Source organism: Bufo bufo, chromosome 5 (genome assembly GCF_905171765.1).
Source record: "Bufo bufo chromosome 5, aBufBuf1.1, whole genome shotgun sequence".
Classification (NCBI taxonomy): Eukaryota; Metazoa; Chordata; class Amphibia; order Anura; family Bufonidae; genus Bufo; species Bufo bufo.
The window spans coordinates 394,021,515-394,039,122 of NC_053393.1; positions in this window are offsets into that span (position 1 = coordinate 394,021,515).

The following is a 17,608-nucleotide window of genomic DNA, read 5'->3' on the forward strand; positions in this document are numbered from 1 at the left end:
ATTATAGTGCAATTGTATTGTGCAGCAGGAGTGGGCATTCTCCTTGCCTCATGACTCTCCTTGCCTTAGATCCGTTGACGCATTTTTTCAAGCACTGGGGGTTCTGTATAATGAACCAGACAGAGCGTCCGTAGCCGAGTCGCACTTCAGCCAGGGTGATCGGCCGAGAAGGCCCTCAGCCAGGGTGATCGGCCAATTGAGGACTACTGCACCCAGTTCCGTAAATGGTGCGTACCCTCTGGCTGGAATGAACCGGCGCTCAAAAGCCAGTTCAGGTCAGGCCTGGCTGACAATCTCAAGGATATGTTGGTATGTTACCCCTGTCCTGAGACCTTAGAGGAGACCATGACTTTGGCCATTAGATTGGATAGACGTGTCAGGGAGAGACAGTGGGAATATCTGTTTTCTCCACAGGGTATTTCCAAACCTGAACCCGCTCCTGTGGGACCCAAGTTGGAAGCACAGATGGACGAACCTATGCAGCTCAGTATGACCCAAAGAGCGCAATGTCGCCGACGGGGCACCTGTTTCTACTGCGGCGACTCCGACCATTGGTGTAACGGGGTTCCGAAGGTGCACTCGGTCCCCCATTGCCCGCAGAACTGTTGCTTAGCTTTGGGAATGAGGATCTATGTTTGACCTCATTCCCAGGGCGGCTTTACTGCTGGGTGGCTCCCTGCTCCTAAGTCTGCCTTGAGCGCCGAGCTGATCACTCGGTGCTCAACTGGTTGGTCTGTCGGTCATGTGACGCTGGCCACGTCACATGACCCTCACTCCCCACTATAAATACAGGCAGCCTGCTAGCCACAGGTTGCCTGTTAATTTCTAGGTTCCTGGCTATTTGTTGGACTACTGAATACTCACCTGATTCCGTTCCCTGACGATCCTTTGCCTGCTCCTCCTGTACTGCGCATCCGTCCTGGTATTGTGACCTCGGCTCCCACCTGACTACTCTCTTAGGACTCCTCTTGTACTTCTCTACTCTCCTGGTATTTGACCCCGGCTTCTCCTGACCATTCTTTGCTTAACCCTTTGTACTGCGTAGCTCTCTTGGTTCTGACCTGGTCCGTTCATGTTCCGTATTTTGTCTTGTCTGTCTTCCCTGCACGTATCCTAAGTTAGGGACTGTCGTCCAGTTGTCCCCTGTCATCAGGACTCGTGAGGCAAGTAGGCAGGGCCAGGGGTGAGGGTGGAGCGCAGTGGTCACTATCCTTCCCCCTATGTGTGTGTGGACGTGACCGTTACAATTGGGTTTCGTCAATGTCCCAAGATTCCTCCTTCCAGAAGATCGTCCAAGTTTGAGGGAGCTAAGGACAAGGTACTTCCGGAGGTGTTAAGAAAGAAGTTGTTGCTACCCATTTCTGTGGCCTTTGGGACCCTCAAGGGGTCAGGTAAAGTGTTCGTTGGCTCAGGTTCTGCCTTTAGTTTTATGGATCTTATGTTTCCAGTAAAGATTGGAATACCCGTGTTGAATCTCTCCACTCCATTCTATATTGTCGCCATTGACTCCACTACCCTGCTGGGAGGAACTGTCAAGCTTTGTACTCCTGAAATAACATTGTTGGTAGGGGTGTGTCACTCAGAGAAGTGTTCGTTTTTTATTCTCGAAAATCTGCTCATAGAAGTGGTCTTAGGGATGATTTGGCTTCAGCTACACAACCCGGTCATTAACTGGACCATGTGTGAGTTAGAAAAATGGGGTCCCAATTGTAAGATGTTTTTTCCATGTCCGAGTTCGAGACTCTTCCTCCCCATAGACACTAGGACTGTGATATAGATCTAGTGGCAGGGTCTAGATTTCCCAAGGGACGTATTTACAACCTATCTGGTCCAGAGCGTAGCACTATGAAGGAATATATTAGAAAGAGCCTTAAAAAGGGACATATTCAACCCTCCGACTCCCCCATGGGTGCAGGGTTCTTTTTTGTCAAAAAGAAGGTCGGTGGGCTCAGACCCTGCATCGACTACAGAAGGATGAACAAGATTACTATCAGGAATCAATATTCTATCCCGTTGATTCCTGACTTGTTCAACCAGGTCTTGGGAGCATCCTGGTTTTCCTAACTTGATTTGAGAGGGGCATATAACCTGATATGTATTAAAGAAGGAGATGAGTGGAAAACTGCCTTTAACACTCCAGAGGAGCTCTTTGAGTATTTAGTCATTTGGACTCAGCAATACACCGGCAGTTTTTCAAAATTTTATGAACGACATCTTCAGGGAATTTATCGACAGATTTATGATCGTATATCTGGACAATATTTAGATTTTCTCTTCTGATTGGGATTCCCATGTCTCTCATCTCAGACTGGTACTCGGAATCCTGCAGGAAAATCAATTGTCGGTCAAATTAGAGAAATGCGTGTTTGGAGTACAGGAGATCCTGTATCTAGGGTATATCCTTACTCCACACATTTAAAATGGATCCTAAGAAGGTTCAGGCGATTCAAGACTGGGTGAGACCGTCCTCCCTAAAAGCATTACAATGCTTTTTAGGATTCTCTAATTACTATTGTACGTTTATCAAAAAAAAATCTGTAATCGCCAAACCTTTGACTGACCTAACCAAGAAGGGCGCAGATCTTGTCAATTGGTCGCCTGAGGCTCTCAAGGCTTTTGAGACTCTCAAGATGTGTTTCCAGAATGCCCCAGTCTTGATTCAGCCGGATCCAGAGGAACCCTTTGTAGTAGAGGTTGACGCATCTGAGGATGGGGTGGGGGCTATCCTTTCTCAGGGATCTCCCAACCTCACTAATTTAAGACCCTGCGTGTTCTTTTCACGTAAATTCTCTCTCACGGAGAGGAATTATGACATTGGGAACCGCGAACAACTGGCCATCAAATAGGTGTTTGAGGAGTGGAGACATTTTTTAGAAGGGGCCAAACATTGTGTCACGGTGCTTACTGCCCATAAGAATTTAGTGTTCCTTGAAGCCACTAAAAGCCTTAATCCTAGACAAGGCAGGTGGGCCCTGTTTTTCACACGTTTTAATTTCTCTATTACTTTCAGGCCAGGAAGTAAGAATGTCAAGGTGGATGCCTTGTCCCGAAGCTTTTGTGCCTTCCAGTCTCCTGACATCCCTCCTGAAGCCACCCTGCCGACTAATATCTTTTTGACATCAGTATCTGCAGACCTCTTGCCCCTGCACGGGCACCCTCAGATAAGTTATTTGTGCCTGGGCACTTCCGTCTCCTGCTTTTGGGTGAGTGCCATGACTCTGTTTTATGCGGCCATCCCGGTATCAAAGCCACTAAGGAACTCGTGTCTAGGTCTTTCTGGTGGCCCACATTATCTAGAGATGTTCGTTCTTATGTGTCTGCTTGTGAGGTATGTGCCAGATCTAAAACTCAGAGAACGTGTACTGCTGGTGAATTACAAACCCTACCCATTCCATGCAGGCCATGGTCACATATTCCCATGGATTTTATTACTGACTTGCCAACCTCCGAGGGGAAGTCAGTGGTTTGGGTAGTGGTCGACCTATTTAGTAAAATAGTGCACTTCGTCCCTAATGCCAAGACTCTAGCATCTTTGTTTATTGACCACATTGTACGCTTGCATGGAGTTCCCAAAAATATTGTCTCTGACAGGGGTGTTCAGTTCGTTTCTAAGTTTTGGAAAGCCCTTTGTCAAAGATGCGAAATTTCATTGTCCTGAGAGATACCTTCCATTGGCGGAGTTTGCCATCAACAATCGGGTAAACTCATCCACGGGGGTGTCTCCATTTTTCTGTAACCTGGGCTTCCATCCTCGTTTTAGTTCGAGTCCTTCAGTGTCCTCACTCAAGGCAGATAGTTTTACGTCAGAACTGTGCACAGTCTGGGCCCAGGTTCAAACGAACCTGGAAAAGGCCCAGGAGGTTCAGAAGGACCAAGCTGATAAGAGACGCTCCAAGTGGGTGGATTTTGAGGTCGGTGACAAGGTGTGGCTGTCCACCAAGAATCTTTCTTTGAAAGGGGTGTCCAGAAAGTTTGCACCACGTTTTGTTGGACCCTACGAGATTATTCATATTATTAATCCCGTGTCTTTTAGATTGAAACTACTTGACTCCCTCCACAATGTATTTCACAAATCGCTGCTAAAGAGATACATTTCGCCCGTGGTTCCTTCACAAGGACCTCCTTCTCATGTGGAGGTAGAGGGCCAAGATGAATTTGTCATCTCTAAGATTATTGATGTCAGGAGGGTTCAGAACTCTTTACAGTACTTGGTCCATTGAAGGGTTTCGGACCTGAGGAGAGGTCCTGGGTACCAGCGCATAGGATGCATGCCACCAATTTGATAAAAAAAATCCACCGTGATCACCCGGAGAAGCCGCTCCCACGGTTCTTGGGTCCAGAGGCACCTCGTGGAAGGGGGGTACTGTCACAGGGCGCCGGCGACATGCTTCGCCTATCCTGCGCTGCCGTCGCCCTGGTCTGACATGGAGGCAGGCACGCACACCGTGTCCTGCTGTGGCACCGAGCGGGGAGCCACTCGGCGTCCTGGTGGCTGGGGTAACGGGGGGCGGAGCGCACCCGGCCACACACTTCCTCTCTGTGCGCCCGGCATCTCCTGTTCCCATGGTGATGGGCAGGGGGCTGAGCGCCAAGCTGGGCACTCGGCGCTCGGCTGCAGTCATGGTGGGAGGTCATGTGGCACTGGCCACGTCACATGACCCCTGCCATTCAGTATATAAACAGGCAACCTGCTGGCCACAGGTTCCCTGTGATTAAGTGTCTTAAGTCTATTGCTATTGCTAATCTGGATATTGACCCGTGCCTGTTTTTTGACCCGCTACTACCTGCTCATAGTTCCTGACGTGACCTCTTGGCTTGACCTTTGGCTTGTGACCTGACCTGTCTTTGTCCACTCCTGTGTACTGACGCTACCTCTTGGTTTTTGACCCTTTGGCTTGCTTACAGACTCGTCTTGTTGTTTCTCCCTGTGTAGACTCTACCCCTGTGTAGGAACCCCTGCCTTGCCAGCCGCCCTCTTGGCCTAGCTTGGTCTTTTACTGTCTCACCACTCCGCCCCCTTTTCCATCTCTGTCCTCTCTGTCTCTCCGCACTTATTAAGGTCAGGGACTGCCGCCCAGTTGCGCTCCGTTACCTAGGACGGGCAAGTGCAAGTAGGTAGGGACAGAGGCGTGAGTGGCAGACAGTAGGTGCTACTACTTCCTTCCTATCCGGCGGCGTGACAAATATACTTTCTATATGATGCATTTAGGTAGTGCAGCATTTGTTTGTGGTTTTGCTGCGTTAACGCATCTACACAGAGTGACAAACGCTATTGGAACCGATAATTTCTACTGAAGTGACTTTCCAGTTGGCACCCCAAAAAACTGATTGAGGCAGGGGTGTGATATACCTTCTTCCACAAATACTGCTCTTCTATAGGGAATTTTGTCACAGGGTCATTTTGAAAATAACAGTCAGAGGAAGAGGCAGGGCATTCCGCAGGGGTAGTAGGAAAGCTGCAGAAGGTGCGTGTGATTATGTCAAAGGACACACCAGACTTGGTTGAGTGACTCACTCAACCTTCCTCTTCTGCACCCTCCTGATTTTCTCTATCTGCACTCTTCACTCTCTGCTGTGTGCACCCCCAAAGACACCACCAACACCACCATATCCCCTCCGCTCGAGTCAGAGTAATTATTTCCCCATCCATTACAAGACCTTACCGATGCGCAGCCATTATTGGCATCGGATCAGGAAGAGGAAGTATCAACGGTCGCCACCCAGCAGTCTGATGACAGTACCCAGATCAGCCCAAGGAGGATGGTCCCCGCTGTTGCTGCCTACTCCAAAATCTCCAATGTCAGTGGTGGTGAAGGTGAAAAATCTGATGATGACGTGTCGATGGATGTCACGTGGGTGCCCACAAGAGAGTAAGAGAAGAGAGTTCAGAGGGAGAGACAGAGCAGCAGATAGGGAGGAGAAGGAGGAGAAGCAGGCAGAACTTACAGTGCACAGGAGGCAAAAAGCAGACTGCTAATGTATCTGGAACGAGCCATCCACCATACATGATCACATCTGGCGCTCCAAGGACGTCGGCACATGGCTCCGCACTGTGGGCTTTTTTTAACGTGTCCGCTGCTGACAATAGTGTTGCCATCTGCACCCTGTGCTGTCAATGCATAAGTCGCAGTAAGCCCAACACACACTTAGGGACAACAGCCTTAAGAAGGCACCTGGCATCCCATCACCAAGCCCAGTGGGAGCAAAAAGCCACACTCCCGGCGCTCCCCATCCTGCCTCTTCTGCTTCTCCTCTCTCTTCTCAGATGTCCTACACTACACCTTCCAACGTGCTGTCATCACGTCCATCTGGCAAATGGGCAGGCTTCCATGGCCCAAATGTTCGAACGTAAAAAGATGATGACACCGGATAACCCTCTTGCCCAACGGCTGACCGCTGGCTTGTCGGAACTGATAGCCCGCCAACTACTGCCATAAAAACTGGGGGACTCGGAGGCCTTTAGAAAATTTGTGGCTATTGGAACACCGCAATGGAAGGTCCCCGAAAGGAAATATTTCTCCCAGAAGGGCATCCCAGAGCTATATGGCCACATTCAGCGGCAAGTGAATGCATCTCTGGCACACAGTGTCGGTGCCAAGATACATCTGATCACAGACACGTGGTCTAGCAAGTACGGGCAGGGAAGGTACATAACTTTTACTGCTGACTGGGTGAACCTTCTGACGGCCTTCTTCTCCATCTCCTACTCCATCCTCCCTCTCCTCCTCGGCTGACTCCTCCTTTTCCGCTGCTACCGTCTCTTCCGCTGCGTTCCCCAAGGTACCCAGAACCTATTTGACGTGCCAGGTGGGACGTTGCCATGCTGTGCTGCATCTGTTGTGCCTGGAAGCCAAGAGCCACACCAGTGCTGCACTCCTTTCAGCTTTGCGGTCACAGGACAATCAGTGGCTAACCCCGCTCAATTTGACAGTTGGTAAAATGGTGTGCGGCAACGGTGCCAATCTGCTGAGCGCGCTGAAATAGGGCAAAATGACACACGTGCCGTGCATGGCACACGTCCTGAACTTAGTCGTGCAGCGATTCGTTGCCAATTAACCCAGGGTCCATTCCATCTTGCGGCAGGCCAGGAAAATTTACAAGATCTTACACGGCCATGGCTCGACTTGCTGACATTCAGCGGCGACACCACCTGTCCGTCAGACAACTAATTTGTTACTGCCCGATGCGATGGAACTCCACTCTGTATGTGCTTGATAGCCCGCTCCAGCAGAAACGTGCAGTTAATGACTACCTGTACGAACTCTGCGGCAGGACAGGTTCTGGGGAGCTTGGTTTTTTTTCACTGTGCCAGTGGCTGCTCATGCATGATGCATGCAGACTTCTGCGGCCATTTGATGAGATCATCGCACCTTACCCCTTCTTTCTAGAGCGTGCATTGCATCGTGTCATTGATCCCTGTCGAGGAGCAGGAGCAGAAAGATGAGGAAGTCGCAATGCTGGATGAATTCCCAGGGGGGCTACTCCATCTGAGACAAGTCAACAACAGGAGTCTGAAGAGGAGTCAGAGGAGGATGGTGCCGGGATGGAGGAGGAGTATGAAGAGCATGCATTAAACTTCTCTGGGATCCCTGCTGGTGTTGTCCGTGGCTGGGGGGAGGAGAACGAGGACGACATTATCCTGGATGATGAGCAAGAGCCAGGCAACTCCACTGCTTCCAGTTTAGTGCAAATGGGGGCCTTCATGCTCCAGTGTTTGAAGAGGGACCCCCATATAAAAACCATACAGGGCAAGGACCAGTACTGGGTGGCAACGTACTTAGACCCCCAGTACAAACACAAAATGGCAAAAATGTTACCAGCATCACAGAGGCCTGTCAGAATGCAGCACTTCCAGGCCTTGCTTCGCGAAATGCTGCATTCTGCTTTTGTGGGCGCTGGCAGAGGAATTTCCACTCACAGAGAAACAGGTGCGGGTACCAATCCAACAGCGGTTTGAAGATGTGTTAGTGACTTCTGATATGAGATCATTCTTGCAGCCAACCCATCGATCCAGCCTCAGGAAACGTCTAGACCGACAGGTGTCCGACTACATCGGGTTAACGCCCGATGTGGACTCTCTGAGAAACGTTGAACCATTGGACTACTGGGTGTGCAGGCTTGACTGTGGCCAGAGCTGGCACAATTTGCCATGGAACTGTTGGCTTGCCCCTCGTCCAGTGTTCTGTCCGAAAGGACGTTCAGCGCAGCAGAGGGGATCATGATCGATTAGCGCACTCACCTAGCTCACGATAGTGTGGACTACCTCACATTTCAAAAAATGAATGAGGCATGGAATCTCGGAGGAATTCAACACATGTGACAAGTCGACCTCGTTTGATTGAATTTCCTTGGTAGTATTTTCCGAAATACGGCCTGTACCACGGGCCACACAAGAAAGGCAGCAGGAGATTTGGGAGATTAACAAGTGGCTCAAGAACTAGTGTAGGAAGGAGGGGTTTGAGTTCCTGGAGAACTGGGCCGACTTCTCTATTGGCTACAGGCTCTATCATAGGGACGGGCTCCACCTCAACGGGGAAGGGGCAGCTGTGTTGGGGAGAAATATGGCTAGAAGGTTGGAGGAGTGTTTAAACTAGGGACTGGGGGAGGGAAATTACATTATAGGAGGGGAAGATAGTGCAGATAGAGACTGGGGGCAAGGTAGTGGGACTGGGGGAGGAATGGAAGGAGGGACTAGAACAGTTCAGAAGGAAAGGTGTAGGGTAAAAAATATACAAAAACCTCTCAAACATATGTATACTAATGCCAGAAGCCTGACTTATAAAACTGGGGAACTGGAATTAGTGATTTGGAGGAGGACTATGACATAGTGGGAATAACGGAAACATGGCTGGATGATAGCTATGACTGGGCAGTTAGTGTACAAGGTTACAGTCTGTTTAGAAAGGATCGTCAAAACCATAGAGGGGGAGGGGTCTGTCTTTATGTAAAGTCCTGTGTAAAGCCCACACTATACATGAAGCTAAAAACAATAATAAATTACTAAGAGGAGTTTACTATAAACCACCAAATATTCCAGATGTCATGCTCAAGCTATGTGCGGAGGTCTGGCAGATTAGCAGCACGTGTGTAGCCTTTTGTTTTTTTTTTGGAATTGAGCTATATCCGCCTCCCTTCAGGTGCTCTGGGTGGGGTCGTTGGTTTGAGTTTAAATTATGCCCACTCCCAGTGTCCTGTGTGGGTTATAGCTTTTGTCTGCCTCAGAGGAAGGAAGGAAGGATTTTCTGTTCCTGCTCAGAAAGATAAGTTGGTGTTGCTTTCTTGTGGTTGTCTGTCTAGGCTGTTAGAGAGACGCCTGCCTCCTCCAGGTCTGAGGGAGCAGGCTGCCTCTTTCCCCCTTTCACCATCTTAGGGATTTTAGGGTATCTTCAGCCTAGGCACGGGGACACGGTCATTCCCACCTTCAGGGTCTGAACGTGGGCATAGAAGTCTAGGGAGAGCTGGTAGGGATTTGTCAGGAGGTGACCTTCATCCCCAGCTTCTTGCCTAGACACTTGTTTGTTTATATTCTGTGAATCTTGTATCCTGTCCGCCGTGACACCAGAGTCCACAGAAAATCTACTACTAAACAAGATAGACAAGGCAGCAAATCTTAATGAGGTGGTTATTATGGGGGACTTCAACTACCCAGATATAGACTGGGAAACTGAAACTTGTATATCTCATAAAGGAAACAGGTTCTTGGAAATAACTAAAGACAATTACCTCTCCCAACTGGTTCAGGACCCTAGAGGGACGGCCATACTGGACTTAGTGCCTGAAATAGGCCTACCAGAACAACAGATGTGCAGGTTGGGGGACACCTGGGAAATAGTGACCATAAAGTAATAACCTTCCAATTATCATTCAAAAGAGCGTTTCTACAGGGAGGAACAAAAATACCAAACTTCAAAAAAACATAATTTAGCCAACTAAGAGAGGCCATAGGCCTAACTAATTGGGACAAAGTCCTCAAAAATAAAAATACAGCCACAAAATGGGATATCTTTAAAAGCATCCTAAAATCTCATTGTGAGAGGTACATACCGTATGGGAATAAAAGGTTAAGGAACAAAAAGAAAGCAATGTGGATAAATCGAACTCTTAAGAAAGCAATAAAATGACAAAAAGAAAGCAAATAAATCACTAAAACAGGAGGGTAGCACGGAAGCACTCCCATTTACTTCTGGTATTCGGCCGAGCATGCTCGCTCATCACTATTTGCTAGTGTTCACGGCCCTGCTCATTTTTGTATGGCACAGATTGCAAATTACAATTCTTTTGTCGTCTGCACTTTCCTCAAAAATGCCACTGCCTCCTTTTCCCCTGTGTTACTAGCTGTCCAATCCCCTGTCGAAGGCGCAGGCGCGGATGCCTCCCGCCCTGCACCTGGACCTTCACAAGCACCATCAGCGACCACATCCACTTCTGTGTCCCAGCGCAGTGTACAAATGTCCTTACCCCAGGCATTTAAACGCAAGCGCAAATACCCAGCCACCCACCGACAGGCCAGATCACTAAATGCGCAACTTTCCAAATTACTGGCCCTCGAAATGTTGCCATTTAGGCTAGTGGACACTGAGGCCTTCAGCATTCTGATGTTTGCGGCCATCCCTCATTACGCAGTCCCCAGCCGCCACTATTTTTCCCGGAGTGTCGTGCCCACCTTACACCAGCATGTGTCCCGTAACATCACCCATGCCCTGACCAACCAGTTACTGGGAAGGTTCACTTAACCACTGACACATGGACAAGTGCTTTCGGCCAGTGATGCTACATTTCCCTGACGGCACACTGGGTGGACGTTGTGGAGGCAGGGAGCAAGTCGTACCCTGGGATGGCACAGGTGCTACCTACGCCAAGGATTGCGGGCGCTAATTCCATTAGGATTTCCGCCAGCAGCTACGTTAGTGGCTCCAACACCCACTTCTCCTGCTCCGCCTCCTCTTCCACTTCCACCTCAGAATTATCCTCTTGCAGCACCAGTCAGCCATCAGTGAGTATCAGGAAGCAGTGTAGCACTGCAGTGGGGAAGCATCAACAGACCGTGCTTAAGCTGATCTGCTTAGGTGACAAACAGCACACTGCCACAGAGCCGTGGCAGGGGATAAGAGACCAGACTGAGCTGTGGCTCTCGCTACTCAACCTATAACCAGGCATGGTTGTGTCTGATAATGGCCGTAACTTGGTGGCGGCTTTGGAGCTCGGCACGCTCAGACACATCCCATGTCTAGCCCATGTTTTCAACCTTGTGGTTCAGTGGTTTCTCAAAACCTACCCCAATTTGCCTGAGCTACTGGTGAAGGTGTGCCAAGTGTGTGCACATTTCCGAAAGTCATCGACAGCTTCAGCCGGTCTGTCAACGCTGCAGCAGCGTTTGAAATTGCCAGCTCACCGGCTGTTGTGCAACGTGAGCACGCGCTGGAACTCTACGTTCCACATGTTGGCCAGGCTTTGTGAGCAGCAGAGGGCAGTAGTGGAATACCAGCTGCAAGATGGTCATCATCTTTCCAGTTAGCTTCCGCTATTCACAAGCAAGGAGTGGGCATGGATGTCTGACCTCTGTGAGGTTTTAAGAAACTTTGAAGAATCAACACAGATGGTGAGCAGCGAAAACCCTATTATCAGCGTCCCCATCCTACTTCTGTGTCTACTCAAACGCTCACTGCCAACAATTAAGGCCGACGCTTTGCATGTGAAAGAGGTGGAAATGGGGGAAGACATTACACAGGGTGATAGCCAGACCACCCTCAGTTCATCTTCTCAGCGCAAATTGAATGATGATGAGGAGGAGGAGGAGCAGAAGACGGTTGCCTCCGCTACAGAGGGTAGTACCCATGGAAGTTTAATTCCATCTGTTCAGCGTGTATGGGCAGAAGAGGAGGAAGAGGATGAGGAGATTGAGAGTCATCCTCCTGATGACGACAGCAAAATCTTGCCTGTTGGGACTCTAGCACACATGCCTGACTTTATGTTAGGCCGCCTTTCCCGTGACCCACGCATTTTACGCATTTTGGACAACACCGATTACTGGTTTTTCACCCTTCTCGACCCCTGCTACAAAGAGAACGTCTCATCTCTCATTACTGTGGTGGAGAGGACGAGCAAAATAGTCCAATACCAGAATGTCCTTGTGGAAAAATTGCTCCAAACATTTCCAGCTGACAACGCTGGCGGCAGAGTACGTAGTTCCTTGGGCAACCGAGGAGGGGAGACAAGGGGAACACACAGCAGTTCCAAAAGAGGCAGGGCAACACTCTCCAAAGCCTGGGACAGTTTCATGTTACCCCGCCTGCCCCCTCACCCTGATGCGCGGCCTAGTGTCACAAGGAGGGAAGAATTTTGGAAGATGGTGAAGGAGTACGTAGCAGACCGCGTCAGCGTCCTCAATGATCCCTCAGTACCTTACAACTACTGGTTGTCCAAGCTGGACATGTGGCACGAACTGGCGCTCTATGCCTTGGAGGTGCTGGCCTGCCCTGCCACCAGCGTTTTGTCGGAGCAGGTATTTAGTGCTGATGGGGGCATAATAACTGATAAGCGCATCCACCTGTCAACTGAAAATGCTGACAGGTTGACTCTTATCAAAAAGAACAAGGCCTGGATTCCCCTGACTTCTCTACTCTACCAGGAGAAAGCGGCTGAATATAAAGGCACTTTAAATGTGTTTTTAGAATGTACTGAATACACTGTATTGACATGCACCCCTTCCACCACAAAAAAGGGTATATAGTTCAAACTTCCTTTTCTCATCCTCTTCCATTATATCAACATGCTTATTAGTCTGCTCTCGCTCCTAATGTAGAGGGTCAGCTCACCAGCAGGCCCTCACCTACAATCTTTTAGAGGGTCAGCTCACCTACAGGCCCTCACATATAATGTTTTTGAGGGTCAGCTCACCAGCAGGCCCTGAACCATAATGTTTTACAGGGTCAGCTCATCAGCAGGCCCTCAACCATAATGTTTTACAGGGTCAGGTTACCAGCAGGCCCTCACCTACAATCTTATAGAGGGCCAGCTCATCAGCAGGCTCTCACCTACAATCTTTAAGAGGGTCAGCTAACCTGCAGGCCCTCGCATATAATATTTTAGAGGGTTAGCCCATCAGCAGCAGGCCCTCACCTACAATTTTTTACAGGGTCAGCTCACTAGCAGGCCCTCGCATATAATGTTTTTGAGGGTCAGCTCACCAGCAGGCCCTCACCTACAATCTTTTAGAGGATCAGCTCACCTGCAGGCCCTCACATATAATATTTTAGAGGGTCAGCCCATCAGCAGCAGGCCCTCACCTACAATCTTTTACAGGGTCAGCTCACCAGCAGGCCCTCGCATATAATGTTTTAGAGGGTCAGCTCACCAGCAGGCCCTCACCTACAATCTTTTAGAGGGTCAGATCACCAGCAGGCCCTCACCTACAATCTTTTAGAGGGTAATCTCACCAGCATGCCCTCAACCATAATGTTTTACAGGGTTAGCTCACCAGCAGGCCCTCGCCCATAATTTTTTCAATGGTTAGCTAAGCAGCAGGCACTCGCCCCTTGAAGAAGCCAAGCGAAACGCGCATCGGGGTGCGCTCTCCAGAGATCCAAGGTTTTGTCCCCCATTACATCTTATCAGGTATTGATTTGTCAGTTGATGCTATTGGGCTCTATATGGTTCGATATGGGTCGCTTGATGCAAGTGGTTTTCCCATGCTAACATTTTTGCTACCCTTTTTGGCTGCCGCAACTTTTGTGACTTTTGTCCGCATTTATTAACCTGCACTATTGCAATATACTCCCTCCTTTGGCTTGCTGAGGAGGTCCTGCCATCTCCTCATACATGTTGCTGCTAAGCCATAAGGAGTGGTGTTTTAGGGGGTACAATTATCTTGTGTACCTATTGGTGAGCTGCTGATTCACAGCGTTAACTGCGATACTGCTATTTAATATCCATACTAACTATTAATTATTTATATGTTGTCTTTTATGATGTCATCCAATAAAATGTATCATTATCGTATACAGTATGTGTGTTTCTGTTTTTTTATTATTATTTACTTTATATACAAGTAGATATACAGGAAAGAATGTTTCCTAACAATTTTTCCTCTAAAATCGATTTTATCTTCGCTTTTGAGCGTATTATTGTCAGTCTGTAAAAGTGGCATACTACTCGGACAACATCTTTCCCAGCAGGGACCTGGGAGTCCAAGATGCATCCAGACATCCTCCCCATGCTGTTCCCGAACCATTTCGGTGGTGTTTCCATTAATTTCTGACCTATTCCTATGAACCAGACACCCTCCCCTCTTCAGAGCAGAGGGTGCCTGGTTTATTGCTCGGGTTCTCCCATTGACTTCAATTGTGCTCTGGTGCTCGGTACACCCGAGCACTTTGGTGCTCCATCAACACTAGTGAGGAGTTAAATCAAACAATCTTAGGTCTGCTCCCCATTATATGACCCCAAAATCCCCAACATCCTCAATTCTCCAATGTACATTTTGATATGGTTCCCAGAGATTTTTATAATTTTCATGCAACTTCTGCTCTGTAGATATACACTAAGTAAAAAGTACATTTTATAGAGTGCAGCTCCTTCCCTCTGCTCTCCATCTGCCAATGCCTATGCCATTCTTAACATTTATTCATTTTTAAATCTTTAGTTGTCACCTGAGAATTCTCACTCTTGTAGTCAGCATTACAGAGTCAAGCATATGGCACAGGATAATCTTCTATCATAGCACTGAGGTAATTCATAAACCTTATACAGTACAGTGCAGATAAAACACACAGGCTGCACATTTTTGGATTTTATCTCTATATTACACATGGGCTTATAAATTGTCCTTATTGTTAAGTGATCCTTGGTCATCTCCTGTCATGTCGTATATTCCTGTTCCTGTTTTATTGTGCCTGGGCGCAAATGTAACATTTATTTACCAAGCATCTGCTACCATTTTTCATGCTATAATCATTGTTAGCTTCTAATATATTCTCTTGAGAGGATTTAATTAAATAAAAAATTTTACTTTCTTAGCTTCCTGTTACACCATTATCAGGAAATGTAAATTTAATGATATAACCTTCACATAGTGCAAAATATTCTTACATTATCCTAATATGATTTGTACCAAATATAAAAACAGAATTTAAATGACAGATGTTTATTAAATGCTTCAATGTCTCCAGTTGAAAATAAAAATCTAATAGGTTTATTCATACATGGAGTTGACTACATATCAATGTCACAGGGAGAAGTTTTGGTACATTTTTTCTCGTGGCCAGACGGACCTCATTGAAATCAACGGGACCGTTTTTAATGGCTGTTTTGATAGGAGTGCATCCTTCTAACAGCCATTAAAAATGGGTACACTAGTGAAAAATTGCCTTTCAGGGGTTAAAAAAATAATAATATCTCATCCACTTGCATGTGCCAAGACATTTGCACACTTGCTCCTCACCTGATGCCACCTGACCTCCCAGTGTGGTGACGTCATTACGCTGGGAGTGTCTGGATCTTCTGCATTTAGTGAAGAGTGAGTGTCCCCACGTGTGCAAGTGGCTGAGAGATTTTGTTTTTTCAGCATAAAAAAATGCTGCACATTATTAATGTGTCACCGCCAGCTCTCTGAGAAGGTCTGGCAGACGTTCTTCTGTACCTCTTGCATGATGTTCTTTGTTTTGGTTTCACTTTGTCATCTCCTTTCCTTCTCCCAGCTGTCACCTATTTACACTAATTGCCTCCCTTTATATTCCCTCCCATACTGCCTCACTTTGCGGTTTATACTACTTCCCGGATTGAAGTGATCACTGCTGGAGACTTCTGTTACTGCTTGTTCAGATAAGTCCTTTCTTGTATTGTGTTTACTTGCTGGCTTGATTCTAGGTGACCCTGACTCCCTCCGTATTAAGTGCAGGAAGCCGGTGGTCGTGTCCCCTCACTATTATAGGGTTTTCAGGTGTCACACAGTCTAGATATGAGGGCATGCAATCGTCTACCTCTGAGACCTTTGTATGAGCTTAGTAGTCAGGGTGAGCTCTTAGGGTTTTCCAGGGGTCACCTTTATGCTCCTTAGTTTGGGATCAAGCCAGTCGGATGTTTATCCATAACTTCCAGCTATCTGCAATATCATCCGTGACATTATAAACCGCCATTTCCGTCTTAAGCATGGATCCGGTTTCAGCCTTGATTGATCGCATGCAGGGTCTTTCACTGGAGGTAGCAGATCTCCATAAAACTGTGTCTAAGTTTCAGGTGACCGGTTCTGCCTGCGTTCATGGAGTTTGTTCAGAGCCTAAGATCTCGCTTCCGGATACATTCTCCAGGGTAGTGAGAATTTTGTTCGCTTTAGAGAGGCTTGCAAACTCCATTTTCGCCTACTTCCCCATTCCTCTGGTGATGAGGAGCAGAGGGTGGGGATCATCATCTCGCTGCTCAGGGATAACGCTCAGTCTTGGGCCTTTTCGCTGCCGGTGGGGGCATGGCCTCTCCGATCAGTGGATGAATTTTTTGTAGCCCTGGGGCAGATATATGATGACCCGGATCGTATTGCTCTGGCTGAATCTAAACTGCGTCTTTTATGCCAGGGTAAACAGTCCGCAGAAATATATTGCTCTGAATTTCGGAGATGGGCAGCTGATACTGGTTGGAATGATGCTGCACTCTGAAGTCAATTTTGCCATGGTCTTTCGGATGGATTGAAAGATGCATTTGCGTTTCATGAGAGACCTGCCTTGTTGGACTCTGCCATGTCTCTAGCTGTCCGTATTGACAGGCGTCTTAGAGAGAGAGGAGAGACCACTCCTTCATGTCATATTCAGTCCAAGGACAGTGGGACGGTCTCATTCAGTGCGCAGGGGCCTCAGTCTCTCTCAATCCCCTCTGAGCAGGAGGCCATGAAGCTGGTTTTGCTTGCATCTGATAGTAGAGGATTCAGCTCTCAGAGGAGGGTTTGTTTCTCTTGTGGGGGAATAAATCATTTGGCTAATGTTTGCCCCTCTAGGAGATTCAGGGAGTTTTCTGAGGGTAATAAAGAAACAAAAAGAACAAAAAACCTCTAAAAACATTCCATTTGCTACTATTGCAAGGTTGATGCGGAAATTGAAGGTTTGCCGTTTGCTTGTAGTTCCCGTTTTGTCCTACCTGCCAGGGTGGCGCTAGATAGCAAGAACATTGTTTGTGAGATTTTTGTAGCTAGTGGAGCAGCTGTCAATCTCATTGATAATCAATTTGCTATAACACATGGTTTCCAGGTATGCACTTTGGAAAAGGATATACCTGTTTTTGCTATCGATTCCGCTCCACTTTCTCAAAAATCGTTAAAGTTCACAATATCCGTTTGACTGTGGGTGATGCTCATGTTGAGGATATGTCATGTTTCGTCCTAAGCAGATTACCTACTCCTCTAGTGTTGGGGCTACCCTGGCTCACTAAACATAACCCCACCATTGATTGGCAAGCAAGGCAAATAAATGGTTGGAGTGACTTTTGCAGAGAGAATTGCCACACGGCGTCTCTTTCAGAGGTTTCTACCAAGACTGTACCATCTTTTCTCTCTGAATTTTCGGATGTGTTTTCCGACAGGAGCTGCCCCCTCACCGGGAGTACGATTGCCCTATTAATCTCATCC